This window comes from Strix aluco, chromosome 23, assembly GCF_031877795.1.
Source record: "Strix aluco isolate bStrAlu1 chromosome 23, bStrAlu1.hap1, whole genome shotgun sequence".
NCBI classification, from domain to species: domain Eukaryota; kingdom Metazoa; phylum Chordata; class Aves; order Strigiformes; family Strigidae; genus Strix; species Strix aluco.
The window spans coordinates 7,172,651-7,194,803 of NC_133953.1; the positions used below are offsets into that span (position 1 = coordinate 7,172,651).

Below are 22,153 nucleotides of genomic sequence, written 5' to 3' on the forward strand. Positions count from 1 at the left end.
CATTTGCTGAGCATAGCTGCGTTTGGATGGAGGTTCTTCATCTGAAGGGCTGCACTGCCATCTCCAGGTCTGCCTGCACAGCCCGGGAGACACGTCCGCATCTTCAACATCATCCACGGTTAATTCTGCAGTGGCTTTGCAAAGAAAAGCAGTAAAATATTTTTGTTGAACATTTTTTTAACTAAATCCCCTCTCATCTTCTTTTCCCTGTAAGAATTTACCACTGGAAAAAAAGCCAGCCTGGGCATTTTGCTTCAGGACATGCAACATGTGGATGCTCGCAGCGACAGCGGGATGCAGTGGTGTGCTGGCAGATTGCTCCCATCCCTGTCTGGGTCCCCAAAATCTTGGGGAAAATCAGCCATTTCCATGAGAATCCCCCCCCCCCCTTTTTTTTTTTTTTTATGTCTTTCTTTTTTGTGTGTGCAGAAAGTCCTGGTGTGACTGTGAGCTCTTTCTCCTCTGGTGCCATCTCCCTCAAATCGAGGTGTCCCCCCGGTGTCACACGCACCTGCTCAGCTCCACTTCTGCTGCAAGAGGGTCTGGATGCAGCCTGAAAAATCCGTCCATCGCTCACGGTGCAGGGCTGCAGCATCCCAGCGTACCCATGAGATGTCACTGGAGCCACAGCGTTGGTGCCAGTCCCAGGATATGCTCCAGCTTGGATTTGGTGAGCAAAGCTATCTCTTTTTTGGGGAAAAAAGTAAATCCATTATAAAGGTTAGCTCCACCCCCCACCCCCCAATATACTCTTGTATATTGGGCACACGACCAGGATTTCTTTCCTTCCTGGGGACCCAAGTGATGTGTGGAGGAGCTCATAAAGAGGGAAGAGGTTGGAAAGCAAACAAATTGAGACGTGGGGCATGCGGCGAGTCAAAGAAGTAAGCTGGGGAGCACTTTGCAAACTCTCTCCTTCCCTCCAGCCCCTGCTTTTATACCCTGCCAGTGTCTGAGGAGCCGATGCAGGAGCTGCCAGGCTGAGCTTTCCCATGCTCTGTTGAGCTACAAAACCCCAAACAGGCCAAAAAAGAGGCTGAGCACACAGGGAAGGTGCTGGCAGGGGGTGCGGGGTGGTTTTGGGTAGTGCATAAGTGCACAGTAGTGCATATATCAGTACATATAATTAGTGCCTAAGTGCTGATTTGTGCAGAGCAACCCACCAGGTCTCTCACTTTATAATCTCATCCTGTTTCAACACCTCTCTCTTCTTCGCAGGTGTCTAAGCATTTATTTCTGCCTGGTTATGCTCACAAACCTCCTGCAGGGATTTTCCTTCTGTAAGAGGCATGTTGAGATGTGCCCATGGGTGTCCCAAAACAATGCGCATCTCTGCCGGCACCTCCAAAATCTCCTGAGCCTTTCAGCTTGGCCGGAGTCATTTCTGCTGCTGGGGCAGGATCTGGAATGGTGTCACGACCCTATAACTTTGTGGTGTCAATCACGCTGTCCCTCAGGGTGGTTTTGGGTGGTTCATTTGCACAGTTTGGGCTCTGCTTGAAGGCAGCTCCTTTGAGGTGAAGCAGTTGGATCATCTCACCTCATGTTAGGTGGGAATGGGTGGTGGTGGTGCAGCTGGGTGCTGTCAGGCTCTGCCTGTGGTTTGGGTGGGTGCTACAACAGCAATGGACAGGTCAGGATGAATAGCTTGAAGAGTGGTTGTTTGCAAATCTGGGACTTGTGGTTTCCTGAAAATATCCCATACTTTCACCAAATATATCATTTAACTCCCTCCTGTCCTTCCAAATCACAGGCTGGTGCCAAAGGTCATGACAAGGTGACATGGGTGTCCAAGCACCATGGCATGTTGCCTTTAGATGTGTTGCACAGTTGCATTTGTGCTTCCCACATCCAGGGGATTATTATTTCCCCACACACAGGGACTTGGCTTTCTGATAGAGATTCGGTACCCATGAGACAGCAGAAATAAGTTAACAAGCCCTGGGAGCCACCCGAACACACGTTTTCCTGTTGCATCAGCTTGTCATCTCTAAAATGAAGATGACTGCTCCTGGGTGATGGTGGACTCTGCCTGCTGTGGTCAAGAAGAGCCTTTCCCAGGTGTTTAGGAGCACTTGGCACACAGATCACCATGGAAAAACCTCCACCACCCCATCAGCACAAGCCTAAGGGATCTCTGTATCCTTACCATTTCTCCACTCTGCATTTCCGCAGACACTCAGACACCCTTGCACTTGACTGGTAATGGGATTAAAATGTCATTTTCCCACTGGGCCTAAACAAATAAATGAAAAAAAAAAAACCCCTAAGATTGGCATTGAAGCACACATATTAATATCAAAGCCACTGGAAAATACCAGCAGGGAAAACCTGGCAACCAAAAACCCACATCAGGAAATCACCTCCAGGGACAAATGATATGAGCTGCTGCCTGCGTGGAGCTTTGCTCACCATTCAGTAGCTCCGAGGTTTACCACACGCTGCCTTATACCTGCGGGAAAACTAATGTAATTTTGTCCAGGCAACTCCTCTGTCCTCTTTCTGTATCTCAATGCAAAGCAGGTGGAATAAAGACATTCAATGCAAGCAAGATGCAGGGATTTTTTTTTCCCCAAATCCTCCTTTCATCCCTGTATTTGACTCCCTGAATTTTTCTGGTCTGCCAGATCAGACTGGGACAACAAGGGCACGTCTGGGCCATAAATACACCACAGTTTTCACTGCTCAATAGTACATGTGTGTATATACACATCTATACATCCAGGATGCTCTGCAAATGGAAAATCAGCCAGTTATATCTTGCAGATAATGATTTGTATTATTATTATTGTTTATCAAGCTCAGGGAAAACAATTAAAAGTTCTCCTGAAAAAAAAACCCTGCAAGAAATCAGAGCCCACATTTAATCTGCAGTCTTCAAAAGTTTCTTGGAAAGCTTAATTAAATGGTAATTCATCTGTGCATTGGCTCTGTCTTGTAAAGCCTGATAATGCCGGAGTCTTAATTAAAAAAAACTAATGCAGCTTTTAGTTTTTATTCTGCTAGTTCAAGGGGAAAAATCACCAGCCAGCACCGTCAATAGAGCTGAAAGATGCCTCAGCATTGCATTGATTTTATTCTGTTTAAATTCCCAGTGTCGGTTCAGGTAATCATATTAAAAGTTATTCCAAATTTATTTATTTATTTGCTCTTACAGGCAAGATGAAAGAGCACCAGAGAAATTTCAGTGCCTGTAAATATTTCACCCCGAGCTGTGACCTCAGGGCTGAGCATCTCCCATGGTGAAGGACATTTTTCCCCCACAGATCACAAATCATTCTTGTGCCTCTGTTTGGAGTTTCAAAATATCCTTTAAAAATTGCCCCAGCATGGGACTTGGCTCCTTTCCCTTCAAATTTGGTTTTTCTTTTGTGGAAAATTGAAGAGTTGGGTTCATCGGACCCATTTTAGATGTTTCTGTTGGGTTAAAAGGGGCTTTTTTCACTGTCCTCCCATCAGCATCATTTCCTGTCACTTCTGTCATCCCCAGATTTTACCAGAGATGATGAAACTCAGACACCACACCAGGACTTCCCACCCCATTCCTCTCCAAAACCTCCAGCTTAGTTCTTTCTCTAACCAATTTTTGGGGCATTTTGCCTTCTTTTTCAGCAGCTTGCCAGGCAACCAGGGTTAAAAAAGCACCCAAAGTCAAAGAAGCTCCTTTCAGAGCATCTCCCAGGAGGTGACCTGGAGAAAACAGTCCTTGTGACAATAGTTCTGCTGCCAAAAAACACCAAAAAAGGGCTGATCTTGCTAAAGATCTTACTTGTGCTCCAGCCCCTGAGGAAGTTATGGAGAGTCTTAAGTGGATTTACCAGCTTTGGTGGGTTTAGGTAACATCGTGCTAACAACATCAGGGCTTCAGTGTCTTTAATTGCTTAAAAGGAAAAAGTGTTGGTGGGGAGATATTTTCCCATCTGTGAATATCCATTGGGATGCTGCATTGCTGCTGGGAAATGGCTTTTTTTTCATAAAAAGCCTCATCCAGATGTTTTTCTTCCACCCTTGTGCCGCACTCTGACAGGGAATATGGAAAAGTTTCTCTGCGGTCTCCTTGCAGCTACAGACAGTGATATAAGGACCTCTTTAATGCTAATTAATGCAATGACACAATGAATTAATACTGTATTAGGCAAAGCTGTTAATTATACCCAAATAAAACAAAAGAAAAAGGGGAATCAAAGCAGGCAGAAGTGATAACCGGTACTTGACTTCCCTCTCAGCATCTTTCCCAAACACCCTGTTCTGGCTCAACCGAGGGGAAAACCGACCTCAGGAGCATCTTCCGGGCAGCCTCAAGGGGTGCAGGTTTATTTTGGAAGGAGAAAGAGGTCTTCCCTGCCCTCTGAAGGATCTCGAGGTGCTTGGCCAAGGATGAATGGCTTCATCCTCATTTTACAGATAAGGAAAATGGAGGCAGCAGGGCTTTCCCAGGGAGATTTGTCTTCTCCCAAGGAAGAGGAGGGATTCAAATCAGCCTATCCATCATTGGGAAATACAACCCCAAAGCCATATCAGGTAGTATAAAGGCTTGACATTCCCATTGCTTTGAAATTCCCATTGCAAAATGGAGCCCATCAGAGGGACACAAAAGCTGAGTTTATCCCCCATCTCTGCCTCAGTTTCCCCATATGATGCAGTGCAATCACATCCCCGTGTTGCCTCTTTAACTTCCCAAAATGCCGATTAAAGAAGCATTAAAGATGTGTCTGGCATCCTCCTGACCTGAGCACAGTCGGTGATGTCTCTTCCAGAAGGCACGTAGTTTGGTTTAGATAGGAGAAACAAGTCTTTTTTTTTTTTTTTTTTTTTTTTTAACTTTGCTTGCCTTTTTATTTCCAGTCTTGATATTAATTCAGGAACAACTGGAAAATAGAGAAGTTAGAGGTGGATTTCCCTCCCTCCCCCCCTTTTTTTTTTTTAATTGCTTTTTGTTGCTGAACTGAACTGGGTTAAAATACATGATTTTTTCAAGTTATTTGGGACTCGATGGGGCTGGTGGCTGCTGGGGTCTGTGAATGTGGGAAACAGTGGAGGGACTGCACTGTGGTGTCTGTGCACAGTCTCATTACCTTGCCCAGGCACGTGTTACCCCAAAATTGGGCTCAGGGTGGGAGTATCACTAACACAGGGTTTGTCTCCAGCGTGGCATTTTACACTTTGCAGCTCTCCCTCTCCACAGTTTAACCTCACCCAGGTTTTTTCACCTTTGTCATGCCCCAAGAAAAGAGCTAAGTGAGCGTTTTCCTCCCTGGATGCAGGGTTGAATGGATGACTGCATGACCAGCAGCCTTGAAACGACTCCTTGAAAGGCCGGATGGGCAACCGAGGGCAAGCAGAGGGGATGCAGCATCCTTCTGCCAGGCTGGATGGGCCTGGCTCCTGCCTCGGCTCCCCGGAGCTGCCTCTGAACAGTTGGGGAGCAAAACAAAGGGTGAGCAGAAGTGCTCATGGTCACTCTGAAGCATTCAGGCTTGCAAAAAACAGCAGAAATTTTGGGCTGTGGCTCTCTTTTGGACATCTTTCTTGCTTTGCCGGAAGCCAAGAGGTGACAAAGGATGCTCTGTGCCTTCGGCACTGCTGCACTGGGGTGATTTTTTAAGTAAAACTGGGTTATAACCCTACCTAGATCTACCTAGAAGGTGCAGAGCAGCCCTGGGCCTCATTCTGCCACCCTACAGCCCAAATTAATGTGTCCAGAGAGATTTTTTTAAGGTTTCACTGATAAACAAGGAGCAGGTTGCTGTCCTTTTCATCTGCATCCTGGACCTTAGCAGGAGACTGGGGAGCACCACCAGCCAAAACTGAAGAAATAAGTAGGAATGGGCCAGTTTAATGCTGTTGGTGGAGATGTTGTGGTCTGCCAGGGCAGCTGAGCTTAGCCAGCAGCAGCTTAAGCCCTCCATCCCATGTAAAAAACTGGTAATAGGAAGGGTGCAACGGGCTTGTAGGAGGTCAGCTCAATGGATAAGCTTCTCCAGGCTTCTTTTCCCTCCTCTCCCCTTCTTCCAAGCATCTATCACCAGAGATTATAGCCCTTTAATAGTGTCCTTCCCCCCTCTATTTACTGCAGGAGCTGGGATGAGCCTCGCTCTCTCTTTTCCCCTTTCAATGCTGTTAAGTACATCTCTCCCTGGCTTTTCTCGTGCAAAGGGACATGGTGCTTTGGAGAAACTATCTCAATGGCTTAACTCATTTTTGCTTTCCCTCTGTCTGCCTCTCATCCCACGAGGTTGGCTGGTAAATGAAACCCTGCTGAGGAGCCGCGTCACGTTCAGGGAGCAAATTTGGGGCTTTTGGGTTGCTTCAAGCCTAAATTGGCAGCTGCTGTGGTCAAGAGGATTTGGGCATAGAGCAGAAATGGGCTCTGGTCTCTTGGTTTGGATAAGCAGCTTTGGTGAGTCTTAGAGGAGGTAAAATGAAGTGGGCACAAGATCCTGGACTAGGTATTATATAGGGGTTAGCAAGGGGATGAATGCAAGGAGAAAAATAATATGCCTGATTCTGGCTGGGTGTGGATAAAAGCATAAATAATACCTATTTTGGTAAAAACGTGCATTGCAATTATATATAATACATCAGCAAGGAGCTAGACAGGACAACCAGACCCTCACACTGCCTGTTTGTACTCCCTCTTCTTCCTACACATCCTTTCTTCAACACATCCCCCAAAAATGAACAGCCTGGAAAGGGTTAAAGAGCACACTTGCCAAATTGGAATTAAACTGTGCTAATATCGGCTAAGTGACTGTTCAGGGTAATAGCAAAAGAGAAAAATTATGTGGCATGTATTTATAAATAATAAAGTATAATTTATTAATAATCTGGAATTGAACAAAGAGTCTATGAAGCTTAATTAATTATTACTTGTAAAGTGCTTTTGAGATTATTGGATAAAAACTGCTACAGAAAGGTATTGCAAGAAAAACATATCGGCGTCGTACAGGAGCCATCCCACACGAGAGCAGCCCCAAGACCTGGCAGGACAGACCCAGGTGACGCGTATAACCCCAGGGACAAAGTTTTTTTGGTGTAGAGCTAAAAGCATTTCTTCACAGCACAGCACGTGCGTGGGGACAGAGGGTCGGCGGGGCGCTGTGTCACCCCGTCCCTCGGGCAGGGTGGCTGGAGGGGAGGAGATGGACCCTCTCAGCAGGGTGGTGTGGGCTCCAGGGCCTGATCCTGCAGGCAGCTGGTAGCAGGCAAGAGGATGGGTGTTTATGTTCGCACTTCAGCATTAGAGCTAGTATGAAAGTGCAACCGTTACTAAAATTAATCATTTTTTTTCAGTGAAATGAGGCAAAATTGAAAAATGAGCAGTTCCCAGCACCCCACCCTTCTGCTCTCCATTTTTAATTGCTCTTAAAAAGAAAAAGATGGGGAGAAAAACTCTTTGAATGCTCAAAACAAGCAGTGGGAGGGAACAAATAATTCTCACCTTTCTCTCTGTGAAACAACACACCCAGCCATGGTCTCTCTGTCTGGGGCTGAGTGCTGGTGAAAACCATCTCTGGCAGCACAGAAATGTTGTCCTGCTCCAATTAGCTCATTCTTATGGCTCCAATTTGCTTTCTCCCAGGAAGAAAACACAACCCCAGACAATTAAAGATGCGTTAAATGCAGTTCATCAAGCTTTGAGTGAGTTCATCTCATTAAATACCCCTTGCAAAGAAGCTCATACAGGATACCCAGCCGACCATCCCCGACTGTGGGGGCTCATGGGGTCCTTCATCACCCATCTACAGGTTTTGGATGTGTTATCCCGGGATGGAAAGGGGATGCCAAGGTACCCAAGGGACACCTCATCCCCCTGCACCTATAGCTCCTATAATTACAGCTTGTAACCAGGTTGGACCACTTCGAAAATGTTTTTTTGAGCTTTATTTAAGCCCATGGGCTTTAAGCACAGTCTAATTGCTGGGGTGCTGCTATTGATGGCTGTGAGATGGCTTATTAGACCCTGCTTGAAAGTGGGGAAACCGAGTCACAGAGCAAAAACTTTAAAGTTATCCTAAAGTGAACCCATAGATCATCTCTAGTAGGTGGGGAGATGCAGAAATCAGGGGACACCCCAGATTAGGAACTGGAAGTGGTTTCTGCTGCAAACAGGGGTCAGACATGAGCCGTCCGCTCTTGCCCCAGAAAATCAGTGCAGTGCACTTGCGGCAGCGCTACCTCTCCTTTATCGCCCCCAGCATTGCCAAACAGCTTCCAAATACAGGGGATGAAGCTTGCTGCCTCATCTACCCCACCCAAATCCCCATCAGCATCTTCTAGGAGGTGATATCTCCCCTTCCAAACACCATCATCCCCCTCCAGGATGACCACCTGCCTGTGTGTAATGATTCTGCCCACTGGGTCTGTGCTTGCTCACCATCCTCCCTCTTGCTCTAAATGAACCTTGTTACGCATCCTCTGTTTCTATTTTTATTAAAAATATAATGCATTGCCTATTTGCCCTCTCACCAGCAACAACTGCAGCAGCAGCCGCCGTAAGAATCCTCCAGAGAAATAAAAGGAAGCATCATTGAATGATGTACAAGCAGCAATTATTATCTGTGTTTTGTCTTTTAAAGCATATATAGCTTAAAAAGGAAGGCTTGGTGGAGCTCAGAGGGAGGAGAAAGATCTCTGCTTGCTGTGAGAAGCTTTGATTTATGCGAGAGAAGGTTTCTCTAAGCCCCTCACTGCTCCAAGCAAGGGGTGAAGAGAGGTGATGCTCTGAAACTTCCTGAAACTTAAGGTCCTTTGCCTACATAAGCTCCTAGTTCCTGGTCATTGACCAAAACATCAATTTTTTACACCACAAATACCCACTTGGAGCTGCATCAGCCAAAGAAGAGTTGGTTGTTGATCCCCATCTCTGATCCACGCTATTTTTGTGCTTTCACTGTTTGATGGAGAAAGAGCGTTGATGGGATCTGTCTTCTCACTAACCTTGATTTCTAGAGGAAAATAAGTATGTGCTTTATAATAATCATAGTTTTAAAAAACAAGCAAATCTGTCTAAGTTAATGAAGGCCACACAATCAGCCTGCTGGCATAAATCATGCTATTTTGTAGAAGACGTTGACAAATGACACCCAAAAGTGTCGAACAAAGGAAAACAAACATCACGACTCCCCCTCCCAACATTTCTGGGAGGAATGCAGAATTTGGCAAATGCATCAAATTTCCATCTTGTACTCTTACAGTTATGCCAGATAAGAGGCCAGATTAAAAAAAAAAAAAAAGCAAGTGACTGTTGGAAAAGAGGTGTTTGCAACTGATTTAATGCCAGCATCGATTTAAATGTGAAATATCCAGGCTGGAATTTGTCTGCCTTTAAGGGATGCTGTTTAAACTCATGCATCTTCCTTGTATTTCCCTGTCTACCTAACGCACATCAGTGGCTCCGTGACTTCATCTTCAGCTTGAACCATCCTGAAATGAGACCTTTCTGTAGTGCCAAGAAACACTGTGGTCTTTGGCTCTTTTTTTTTTTTTTTTTTCTTTTAAATGTTTTTTAAAGTGCTACTGTGTTCTTTTGGAGTCATATTAACCATGCAATAAATTTGCATAATGTGTATCCATAATGTTTAATCAAAGCCTCTCTGGAAAGCTGTTATTGTCCATGAGCTCTCATAAATTCTCACTATCACCTCCATGTTAAATACTAAAGCTGCCCGGGGTATATTGTGCACTAATCACCTGCAACATTGAGTTTGAAAGAAATTACCCTTTTTCTTTCTCTTCCCTTTCCGCGCGAGCAACCTCAACCTCCAAAAGCACCGTGTGGAGGCATTTTTAGCAAGAAATGCTGCTGGAGGGGAGCAGGTCACCTCCATCTTTTTAAGTCTTTGTGGGTGTATCTGCATCAAGCTTGGGTTCCCCCCAGTTTTCTTTGCCAGCATCCAGAGGTTGAGTTATGTGTCCCCATCACAGCAAGCAAGCATAGGACAAGCGCGTCTGCAGACAAGAAAGAGATGGAGAACCAAGTGTCAAAATCGTTTGCGCTTGGAAAATTATAAGACTCAATTAACTCCTGGGTTTCTTTTTTTTTTTGGTTTTTAATTTCCTTTAAATGAGTTAGGCAATAAGGCATGACAGGGGGGAGGCTGAAGAGCTGCAATTGTACCCGTGGGGTGAGCCTTAAGAGCAGAACCAAATCCTTCCCAAAGTGACTTGTCCGTAAAAACACCTCCCTGGGGCCACAGGATCAGGTCCATTAGGGCAATAAAATATGAGAAGGCCCGGGGGGGGGAGAATTGTCCCACTGACCCCATCTGCATGACGTCCTCCTGCCCTTGTCCTAGGCAGTTAGACTAGATGATCATTGTAGGTCCTTTCCAACTGAAATTCTCTAGTCTAGTCTAGTCCTGTCTAGTCTAGACCATTACCACCCACATGTTTAGTTGCAAATGCTGTTATCAGCCTGAGGTTACCCTGGAGGTGTCCACCAGCTCCACGCCGGTGTCTCCTTTGAGACCCATCTGCTTTGGTGAGCATCCTCAAGGTGGAATACAATCAGGAGGATCCCTTGTTTACCAAAATGGGGGGAAAGGACTCAAGGTGATGGAGAGGAAAGTGGATTAAATTGGGAAATGGGTTTTGGATGCCTCCAAATCTGAAATGGGAGTGAAACGCTAATGAAAGACAAAAATGATGCTGGAGCAGAAGATTTCTTTCCTGCCTTTCAATGATTAGAAAAGTTAGGCCTGAAAGACAAGAAAAAAGAGGACAAGAAAACCCAACCCGTGTGGTTTCCTAATTTCTGTAGGTTACCTGATGATGAGATGATCTGGACCAGTCCTTGTGAGTGTATTCACCATACAAAGAGGACTACAAATAATAGCAACTTACGGGAGGTGACATCTCCAAGCCTCTTAGGAGGCTAATTCTGTAACAACATTAATTCAACATAATGCGTTCATGAATAGAGATTGGGCTAATGCATTTTTTGAAAGTTAGGCGGCTTATTCTTGCCGATCTTAATTTAACTAAGTGCCTAGTCTTGAAAGGCATCGTGGTTCCAGCTTATTTCAGTGGTTTCTTTTGAAAAATCCCCTTTTTAGTGTGTGTGTGCTTTCTCCCCTCTTGCTGCTGGGGTTAGCTCCCCGGCTTAAACTGGCCTAACTTTTTATTCCTAGACTTTAGGCTCAAACCCAGATTGATCATGGGATAAATCATTTTATGTGCTTGCTTCCCAGGGAGCAGCTGCACTTCCAGTGCCAAACACAACAGGCTCAGAAAACTTCCACTGGGAGCAAACCCAGGGCACTGCCTGTGAATCTGAGAGGCTCAGAAATTTGTAAGAAATGGGAAAGGACCAGAGTTTACTCTTCTTGAAAAAAAAAAAAAAAAAAAAAGTGGAGAAGAAAATAGCCCACATCGCCCACAACTGTAATATGAGCAAGAAGGATTTGTGCTTGAAGAGGGTCATGCAATAGATCAATAGGAAAACCAGGTGCCCCTGGGATTGCTGCAGCTCCAGACATCAAAAACAGCTCATCTGGGGGTCATGACTCGGCAAGACCAGCTCTCCTCTCCGTGCAATGCCCTTTTATTTTAGGGACATGTGGTGTGATTGCCCCATCCTTCTCCTTTGGTGCCAGGCAGGCTTGGAACAAACCATAGGGAACAGCAGTGGTTGGCTCGTGAGTTCATGAGTTATCATGAGTTCGTCAGGCATCAGCACCCGTTTGGGAGAGCTGCAGACCTCACTGCCAAAATCCCTCGTTCCACGGGAACGCATTTCCATTCCCCATTCCCAGCAAGGGGGTGGATGGATCTCCCTGCCTGGGAATCCCCATCTCAGCTGAGGAGCCACCACTTGGCCACCACCTCAAAAATGGGACTAAATAAAAGACCCAAGGTAATAGTGTTGTCCTTCGCTATTTAGGAGCCTCCCTCTTGATTTGAAAATAAAAATCCAAATAAATTCTATGGGCTGATGATGATAATCCTCAAAATATACATGTACTTTTTTTCTTTAATTTTTTAGAGATTGGAAACATTTCTTTTTCACTGCCCACCCATCAGAGGCACACCTGGACCGTGCATTCCTGTCTGCTGGCAGCAACACAAACCTGGGAGATGAAATAAATAAATGAAAAGCGTCTGACCTGCAGTGGAAACATATTGTTCTTGTGAGAAGACAAGAACACCTTGTTTCACCCCGATCAAAAGGTTTTGTTTTGCTTGGCCTCTTCCCTTTCATCTGCTTTTTAATTATTTGTGTTTAAATTACCTTTGGATACACAGGGTCTCAAACCTTACCTTTGGAAACCAGGAGTGCAACATTCCTGGCTGCTCACCCATTTTTTTTCCTCCCCCTTATAAACTGTTTGCCACCTGCTAGCCAGGTCAGTGAATAACTCCAGCCAACATGAGATCAGGCCGAGCGTCCACTCGACTGTAAGAAGATGCTTTACCCACCCAGGGAATTGCTCTTCAAAAAGGCTTTCGTCCACCAAAAGGAAGAGCTGCCACTTCTCATCATTCAGTTTTCTCCCTTTTTGCCTCAATACTTGGGTAAGACAGAAAATTGATTTTTTTTCCCTGCAATTACCTTCAAGCAGTGGGCTTTAATCCCCCATTTATGTGCATTTTTACCCCAAAGCCATCTAGCATCCCTGGATCAATCCAATCTCCTGGAGCCTGCATGAAGACAGGGATGGGACAAGCCTCAAAAGCAGATTTCGGTGCCGTTTGTGGCATCGGCAGCAGCTGGAGGTATTTCAAGGTTGCCTCGGTGTAAGCACGAGCATATTTTAGCACGTAGTTTCTAGGCGACCGATGACGCTGCCTTAATTACAAAAGCGGGGAAATAATTCTGACTTCGGAGCCGGGAGCGGAAGAAGATGAACAAGCAGTGATAAGGTCCTACCTCAAACACAGATAACTTAAAAGATTAGCCAGGCAGACAGGCCTGGTGCTCACCGCTGAATTGAAGTCAAATAGATGGCTTAATGCTGGCATCGAATTAAAAAAAATGTTATTTAAGGATTTAAATCTTGAAAGACCTCATTTCCCAGCTGGCCTCCTAATGGAATTCATGTTAGTTTGGGGACCAGATCCTGCACGCAGCAAAACGCATCCATCACAAGAGCATTAATATAAAGCTGCCGTAATGCATCAAGAGCCTTTGTATAATGTGCCTGAGATGGAATAATCAAGAGCAGGGCCAATTTCTTTTTATATACAGAAGCTTTTTAGAAGATAGAAAGCAAAGGTCTTTCCTACCACCCTCTTGACCCTTGGGGTCTTTCTTCTTGTCTCTCTCCTGCAAACACTGCTGCTCCAGACCCCCATTAACAACCCCAGGACCTGTGTCTATCTCTCTGGAAGGCACTGTGTTTCTTTGGTTTTTTTCTTTAAAAAAATCATTTTTTGGTAGGTTTTTGGTGACTCTTTTCCTTAAGGCTTGGGATCTGTCTTCCCCCCTCCCACGCGGCTATTCCAGGTGAGAGTCTAAATACCTCTCGGGTTTCTGGGTGCTGAGAAACCCCTGGAAATCTTCTGCATCTTGATTTTGAGAAAGAAAAATTGCTTTTTTTCTGAATAGGCTTTAAAAAACATAGTTCCTGAAAGCATGATTTGCAAACCCATCTAAAATTCTGACCATCCCCTGTGCCTCTGGCCTGCGTCTGATTACGAGGCAATGATTCAATTTAATAATATCTAATTTTTATTGCAATATCAATAAGGAAAACTGCCAGTCAGCTGAGCAATTCAGAGTGTATTAGTGCATTACCCTCCTCCAAGCCAGAGCATCCTTAATGCTTGGCGATGGAAAAGCAATTGGGTGCTAACAGCATCGGCTTTGACATTGTATTAGAGCAGAGTCTAGCCTCCCCGGTGGGGGGAGCTCAGCTAGGGACACCCAAAATGTTGCTGGGGTATAAATTAGAGATATTTAAGCAAACCTAACTCAGAAGTACCTCGACCTGAAGGTAAATCTCAACCTGTATTTCTGAGCTGCCACCCAGGGTTCTAAAACTGGCTGATTTTCTAAACTCATCAGTTTTGCAGCAAAGACGTGAGTTTCATGTTCTGTTCTCTCCTCGATCCACCTCGACATCCCTCTTCCTCTAAATCTGAGCTGGGGGAGCTTGGCCAAGGTTAGGGGAGAGGTTTTTGGTGCTGTTTTGGGAGGTATCACATTTCTCTTACTGACTGAGTCCCCTTGCTCAGCTGCCTTGCGATGAGAGGGGGATGGAGCTCCACAAGCTTGACCTTAAGTAAGGTTTCCTCCATACCTTATCCAGCATCCCAGAGTGATTTAAAGGATTTAAAGCTACCTGAGTTATGACAGATGAATGGACTTGGATAAAGAGACCCTCTTCATCTCAAGCATAAGAAATCAAATATTCCCAGAGGCGAGAGGCTTTTTGAGCTTGATGGATCTAGTTGGATCTGGTGGAGCAAATCCCAGGAGCCTAAAGGTTTAAATGCCTTAAAAGTTTAAATATTAAAAAGCACAGATTTATTACACAGAGTGACCTTTAAAACTTGTCTCATTAAACTACATCTTCTGGCCCTTCTGGGCCTTGGTGCCTCTGAAGACGAGACTGGGAAGTTCAAAGCAATGAGCAAAAATGGTTAAAAATGTCACCATTTTATAGACTTTTCTGTAAAACTGAAAATCGAAAAAGGGGAAAAAAACCCAACTGTCTTAATATCCCTGTGGGCTTCCCCATCCCCTGGAATAATATTTTCTGTCTCTGTTATTGTTTTTCATTTGAGGAACACCCCCAACAAGGAAGAAATGCTTCTGCCCCTGATGCACCAGTGTGCAACATGACTTGCTTCATGTCATGCAAAAAATACAGATAATTTTTATACTACCCATGTCCCTGGAGAAGGCCACCCCCCAGAGAGATTTGGGGGTGCAGGGGAATACAGGATCCCTCTAAAGTCTGTCTAAATCCCTGCCCACCATCATGTTAATCAGAAAAAAACCCCAAAACACATTAAAATGCTTAAATTCCTTCTACACCCAGCTGTGGAGAGTCACACGTACACAATAGAGGCCAAATTATTAATCTCCCGGGCATTACGTGTGCATCCCTAATGCGAAGCGAAGGGTGTGATCAAATTAGGGGCAAGACAAGAGATGGGATTGCATCAGCCACGCGGAGGGATGGAGAGGACGGGATTGATCCTGCCCCTTCCCATCGCTTCCCTCCCCAAATCTGGTTGAATTATGCATGCTGTCTGCTCAGATTAGCCCTACATCGAGGACCCTCAGCGAGGGGATTTGCAGGAGGAGAGCAGCCACGGTGATGTGGGATGGCAGGAGTGAACTGCGAGAAGAGCTTTGGGAGACAAAAAAATCTCCCTAATAGTTTTCAGAGGGAGTTTTGCAGCACGTTTCGCTTTCCCTGACGAGATCCCAAACGCCTCGACTTTTAAAAGGGTTTTTAAAATGCAGAGTGTTTATCCAAAGTCTCAGCTCCAAGAGCACCGAGGAGGGTCAAGAAATACAATGGCTGATGCCAGCTCTGCTCTGCACCTGCATGGGCTGCCCCAACTGATTTCAACTTCTTTTCTCAGCTCTTTATGGGATTTTTTTTCCTCTAGAGCTAAGGGCGCTATCCTGACCATAGAGGTGGAACCCAGTGCTTGGGCTGGTGATGGTGTCAAGTTGGCTGAAGCACTTGAAAGGGAGAATTGCGCATCTTTAAGAGGAGTTTGGCACAAATTTATGAGGAGATGGGGCTATTTGAGTACTTTGCTAGTGAAAGATGGCTTCAAATTTCTTACTCTGCTCTGATAACATTAAAAAAAAGGAATTTTACCAACCTTCAGATGTTCCATTAACTGCGGGATTGAGTTATGCCATTTGATATTAATACGCATTTTTAACACCCGGTGTCATGTAGCTGCCTGTTTCTAAATTGAAGCTTTTTGGAGTTTCGTGAATCTCCAATTTCACTCTTTCTCATCCCTATTTGGAGTGAAAACACAGTTTGATAGGCTGGAAATTTCAGCACCACAGACGGTCTTGTTTACGGATAATTTTAAATAATAGTTTGCAATGCAGATTGAACAGGGATTGGAAGGGGGAGGTTGTTTACTTGCTCTTCAGCTCAGTCCCAGGTATGTCTGTCACTCTGAATAATTAATCTACAATTAAAAAAATAGTTTGCACCAAGTTTGCTGAGTGCATCTTCATTTCTATTTTTTCACCTGCACACAAAAAAAAAAAAAAAAAAATCAGGAGTGTAATAAAATAATGTGATAACTTCCCCAAATGCAATTTGCTGCTCTTCCCTGTAAAATCAATCTAATTATAGACACACCGATTAAATGAATGTCACAATCATTGCGGAGGCACCTGAGCCTTAATATTTTAGAGCAGACACAGCAAGGAGGGATCTCTTCTGTAGGCAGGGCTAGGGACTGGTCTCAGCCTGCTTTCATGACATGTAATAGTGTTGTCACTTGAGTCCTAGAAAAATGGGGTTTGAGCCCTGACCAAGGGGCTTGTATTCAGAGCATATTATCAAGATGAATACACATTAGTAATTTTGAGCAAAAACTTGATGGTTGGAAAGCTTCAGTCCTTTTTGCAGTGGGACTTGCAAGTGAAAAGCAGAATTTGATGACTTTGGAAGAAAAGATGGGGAAGGGGGATAAAAACCAAGTCCAAAACCTCTAACCAAGGAGGTTGAAGTTGTCAATTGATTAATGAAAGGAAATCATGCTCTCCAAATGCTATTTGTTTAAACTGCCACAGAATTCCTTTCAGCATCGCGCCGAGCAGCTCCATGGGTGATTAGGTATTGAAAAATCTTGATGTGGATCGCACCACTTAAAAACCTTATTTTCCAAATTACTTTCATTAATACCGTGGGCCGTATCGACAGCAATATTATGTTGCCACGCAGCCCATGGCATCTGTATTAATCAGAGGCCAGTGAGCATCTCTTCGATGTGCCTGGGAGGCTCCCGGGGGAGTGGTACCCCCAGGGATGCTCGGGGGGACCTTGTCGGGTGCAACCCAATGACACATTCCCCATGAGTCTTCCCCCTGGAGAAAAGATACAGCTCAAACAGCTCCATGCTCACCTTTCCCTGCCCCTCAGATTTCCTTAGGACATGGGAAGGGAAAAATTAAATGTTTTACTCCCCTAGCTATCTATCAAGGTGAGGACAGTGGGGTTTTTTGGGGGGGAAAGGGTGTAATTCACTGCAAAGGGAGGTTTGCAGGACAGGGGAGGGGAGGGGAGGATAGGATAGGGCAAGGCAGCTGGGGAGATATAACCAGATGGGGGGGAAAAAGGTCCATAAATCTTTTTCCAACTCAACATTGACATTTTTAAGCACATGCCAGGCACATAGATAATTTCAGCAATTTGTCCCAAATCAGGCTCCAGCATGTTGTTGGCTGCCAGCACGGCAGGGAGCGTTAGGGTTTACCCAGGAAGACTGTGTAGCTGCCCCCAAAATCATCACCAGACCCCAGAAATCTGAATTATCCACCACAGCCCCTGGTGTTCCATGGCTGGGGGTCTTGTGGTGTCAGTCACATCACAGGTATGTGCGTGAGTGTGGATTCTCAGATGTCTAATAAGGGTTGAGCTCACATTAAATCTGCTCTTCTGCCGGTCTATTCAGTCAGCGTTTTCCCTGAGAAGAGTAGGACCTTTTAACCAAACCTGGAGAAAACTGGGTTTAGAACTGAGGCTGCACGGGAACAACTCTGGAAATGTAGATTTTGAAGGAAACACAGCTCCCAGTCACCACAGATCAGCACCTGCTGAAAACCTCCGGTTTTCAGTGAAATTGAAGCAGGCGCTTTGCTCAATCTGATTTTTTTTTATTTCCTCGAGGCACAGGACATGTGGTTCAGGGGGATCTGGAGGGAGATGTGTAACCTGCTGTTGATTTTCAGGATATATTCATTCAACCACCCACACTAAATATTTTCAACAGATTTATCCGGAGGGAGCAGCGAGAGTCTCAAGACACCTGTAGGAAATTATTTAGGGTTTCAGCCAGCTCTCTGATGAAGCATGAAGATGAGAGCTGCTTGGCTAAATGCCAGACCAACATTTTTTGTGGGATTTTTCTTATTTTTTTTTGTCACTCCACACCGATTTGTCAAAACCTACGCAGAAGACTCTGACCAAAAATAATGGGGGGGGGGGGGGGGGGGGGGTGTTGGAGCAAAGCTGGGTATGAAAGCTGTCTGGTCCCTTGCCAGCTCGTGCGTCTGATCTTTGTTTTTTAAAGCCATTTAACCTTTGTGCTGGTCGCAGTGGCGACATTTCCCATGGAGCATCTCATCCCAGTGTAGGCACAGCCTCTTGGTGTTATGCTCTTAAATTAATTCAGCATCTTTTCGTGGCTCTGATTGAAAGAAATTCCCTCCCTGTTTGTGGGAAGAGTTATATGTGGGATGCCCAGATATGGATTTTATTCCAGCTCCCTTTCAGATTTTACTAAGCAAATGAATTGCAGGAGCACAGAGAGAGGAGAGGGAAGTTAATTGGGTAGCGTGGCCTCCTGAAAGGACACAAGTACCGGTGTGTACCTGCTTTGAAGAAGACCTTGACACCTACGAAATACGGTGATTTATGAACCCTATGAAACTATCACTGCATGTAATAAACCCCATACAACCCCAGCCTGAACTTTATTTTGCTGTATTTTAGCAATTCGCTGGCATTCAGAGCAATGTAGAGCATCTAGTTCTCTGGGTAAGAATTTGCAGGAGCAGGTCCTTCATGTTTCCTCCTTTTCTAGGTAGAGATAAGTCAAGTCAGGACTTATTTTTCCAGGTTGAGTTGCTCCTAAAAGTCAGTCCGTAGAGGTCGTGTACCAAGGGTTAAGATCTGCTGCAGCCTAAATAGCACCATCATCCTTATAGTACCTTACTCCCAACTTGCTGGGGGATTTCTCGGCAGCTGAGAGCAGACAGCCACGATGCTCCAGTCCTGATGAGGACATGCAACAGGTCTGGCATAAATAGATCAGGCATACACCAAAAAAACTTACCTGCGGGTTCTGCATTCATCCCTGCTTCCTCACATACCTGTCTCCTCTCCCAGCTAAAATCTCAGCGTGCCTCTCTGAGGTAACCTTGGACATGCCTGTACACAAGTAACACTTTTTCCCCCTTTTTTTCCCCAAGACAGCATGTGATGGAGACTGTGCTCACATTTGTAGCTATGGAAACCATTGATTGCTGTTAATGAAGCCTCTCCATCCTCCTGGACTGGTTTGGCTGCATGCAAGGGGTATGTGTCACATGTGGCGGGATATTTTCCAGCAGGATCTCACCATTCCCATGTAGGGGTTGGGTTTTGCAAGGAGGGCTCTTGTGCAGACACAGCCCCTCCCAGCTGTCCACAGCCCCTAGCTTTGGATGTCCAGGGCTCCCCAGCATCCTCCCAGTTACAAAGTGTTTGCTGAGATGACAGAAATCAGGATGGTTTCCACCAAAGTCTTCCTGCTTTTGGCAGCAGCTTGTTTTCTGCAGGGACTGGGGCAAATTCTAACTGGTTTGGGGACTCTTTCGGCCTGACAAATTGATTCACTTCAACAAATACCCACTTAGGGATCAATTAATCCCCAGGAGCAGCCCGCTTGCCCTTGATGGTGATGGTGGGCATCTCCATCTCAGCTCCCCCAGCTGATATTTCTACCTATCTGGTCTTACACAAAAGCTCTTTCCAAGCTTTAGCGCCTTCCTCCCATCTCTCCCCAGCCTAACCTCCACCAACCACTCCAGTCTGCAGCTGCTTGTTTGATTTTTAATTATTCTTCATTATATTTAAGGCAATTTTGAAAAAAAAAAAAAAGAAAAAAGTTTATGGCAATTTACTCTGCTTTGTAATTAGAGCCGGTGATTAGAAAATCTTTTGCTTCATGATGGAGTTTTCCTTTAAAGAGAAAAAAAAAAAAAAAAAAGAAAGAAAAAATCAGAAAAAGGGAATAGAAAAAGGCCGCCAAAAGAGCTCAAAGACTAGAATTAAACAGATTATATCTCATTACTTCCAAATGGAAAGGAAAGTTACAGCTTATTAGAGCAGTTGCATCTGCAGCTGGGCAGGAAGGGAAGCAAATTCCCTCCATGGTAGCAGGCTTGGGCGCGATAGCGGGTTGCAATTGGCTTTGGGGGGCTGATATTTTTCCAAGTCTTTTGCTCTTGGTAGGAAATAGATGACTTATTTTATCAGTTTATGTTTCTTTTGTTCTGCCAGGCTGACTTTGCAGATAAATGCCACCTTGGTTTCAGCCCATTTAAAGGCCAAAGCTAATTAAATAATGCATCCTACAGCCTGCACATCTCCTCTCCCTGGTGTCATTTCTAGATGCTATTTGTGCACAGTGCTCAAGGAGGGGGATCCTGATAAGGAAAAGAAAGAAAGGTCGAATTTGGGCACCTTAAAATGAGTTGGTTAACTCCCCTAGGGTGTGTTTTGGTCCCAGCTGCAAAACCAGAGAAATTCAGGTAAAAACGTTCAGGTAAGGTGTCTGTTCAGGCACACAGTGCACATCAGTGTGGATTACAGGGCTGTTTGGCATCCAACCCTCCCTGTCATCACTCCCCTGCAATCAGGAGCCCATCTCAAGACCGTATCAGCCACACATCCTAATGCCAGGGGAGGGCTCCAGCACTGCTATGCTGTTTTTTTGCCCCTGTGACAAGTTGTGAAAGTGTGAAAAAGTAGTCTGAGCAGAAATGGGAGGGTTTTGGTTGCACCCTCTGTGGCTGCTCGATCATCAGTTTAGCACACAAAGCCTTGGGGCACTTTCATTTCCCAACTGTGCATCTCAGGGGAGACTTCTCATTATATGGGAAGACTCCCAGGAGATTTATCCTGATGGAAGAGGGATTTTGGCTGAGAGCAGCAGAGCTGTCTGCTTGAACTGGGACCTGCGCAGCAGAGACCCAACACAATCATTATACACATAGACTGAGCATCGTGGCATCCCTGGGTGTGAAATCACATGCTGTCAGTACATGGACTTCCTTATCTCCAGGTTTTGGGGAGTTTTCAGCATGAAATTTTCTTTTGGGGGTGAAATCTGAACTCTTTTATTTGTCTTTGTGGTCCCAAAAGCATCGGGAGGGGAGCTGGGTGGGTACACGTGGAGCTCTCTCCTCCCCAGACCAAGGCTTGGTATCTCAGCATCCTCTGGGTCTTGCCAGTCCTCGGAGAGCGCGTGATGCTGAACTCTTGGCGCGACGCACAGCTCCTGCCCAGCCAGCTGCTGACCTTAACAGAGCAAGTCAGAGCTGGAGACAAATACAGGCAGACAACGAAACCCACTTAATTGGAGCTCAGAATTGCTGTTGGCGCCGTCTTCTTCTCTTTTTTTCCCCCTCCTAAGGAATTTTTTCATTAGCGAATAACAAAAATTATTTAGGTGCTTGACATCTCCAGAGTGGTAGTGGATTTGCAGCATGCATTAGCTGGAAAGTTTATCCCAGCCCTTAATAGGCTTGAAGAGGGATGGATGCATTTTGACTAAACCAGGGGAGCTGATTGCTACCTAAATAACTAATTCATCTTCATAGCAGACACCCGTCAACGGCTAGTAAAAAGGAGTTACACCCAAGGTCATGCCAATTAGCTGTAGAGGAGAGCTGCAGTGTAGGGTACTTGGCGATGCAAACAGCTCGGGATGCACATGGATGCTTGGAGCTGAAGTACCTGGTTTGGGCGGGATTTCGGCTTCTCCACGTAGGCGGATGAGGCTGAGCTCCTGTTAGGGATGCTCAAGGTCAGCCCACGTTACAACTGACTGCAGCTATTTTTAGTGTTGGGGAAGAGAGGGTGGAAGCCTGGAAAGATTTTTGAGAAGTGGAGGAGAGAGTTACTTGGGGCTGCCTTGGAAACATTTGAACGAGATGAGATGCAAAAGCTCCGCTTTTAAAGGTGTGACAGATGGGAGAGGAAATGAAACTGCGTGAGGATCTAAATGGGTCATGGCAAAAAAGCTTTTCAATAGTTTTTAGTGTCATAAGGGATCCATAGAGCCTCCTGCCCGCCCGTATAACTCAGCCCATTGAACTCCACCAGAGCGAGGGCGAGACTTTAGCTGCTTTCTAATCTCTTCTATAAAGGGGGAAAACAACACTAGTCAGGATTCAAAGGTCCTAAAACCCCAGCACTGTCTTTGCAGTTGCATTTTCTCCTTCTCTGGGGAC

General features: G+C 45.3%; 1 long non-coding RNA gene across 1 annotated transcript in view; it reads left to right on the plus strand.

Moving 5' to 3' along the window:
* The first annotated feature begins 223 nt into the window (after window positions 1-223).
* LOC141933817 (uncharacterized) overlaps window positions 224-22,153 on the plus strand; it is a 94,805-nt gene continuing 72,875 nt past the window's right edge. Inside the window, exon 1 of the long non-coding RNA XR_012626228.1 lies at window positions 224-670. This is a non-coding gene — a long non-coding RNA (uncharacterized LOC141933817). The remainder of the gene's footprint in view (window positions 671-22,153) is intronic.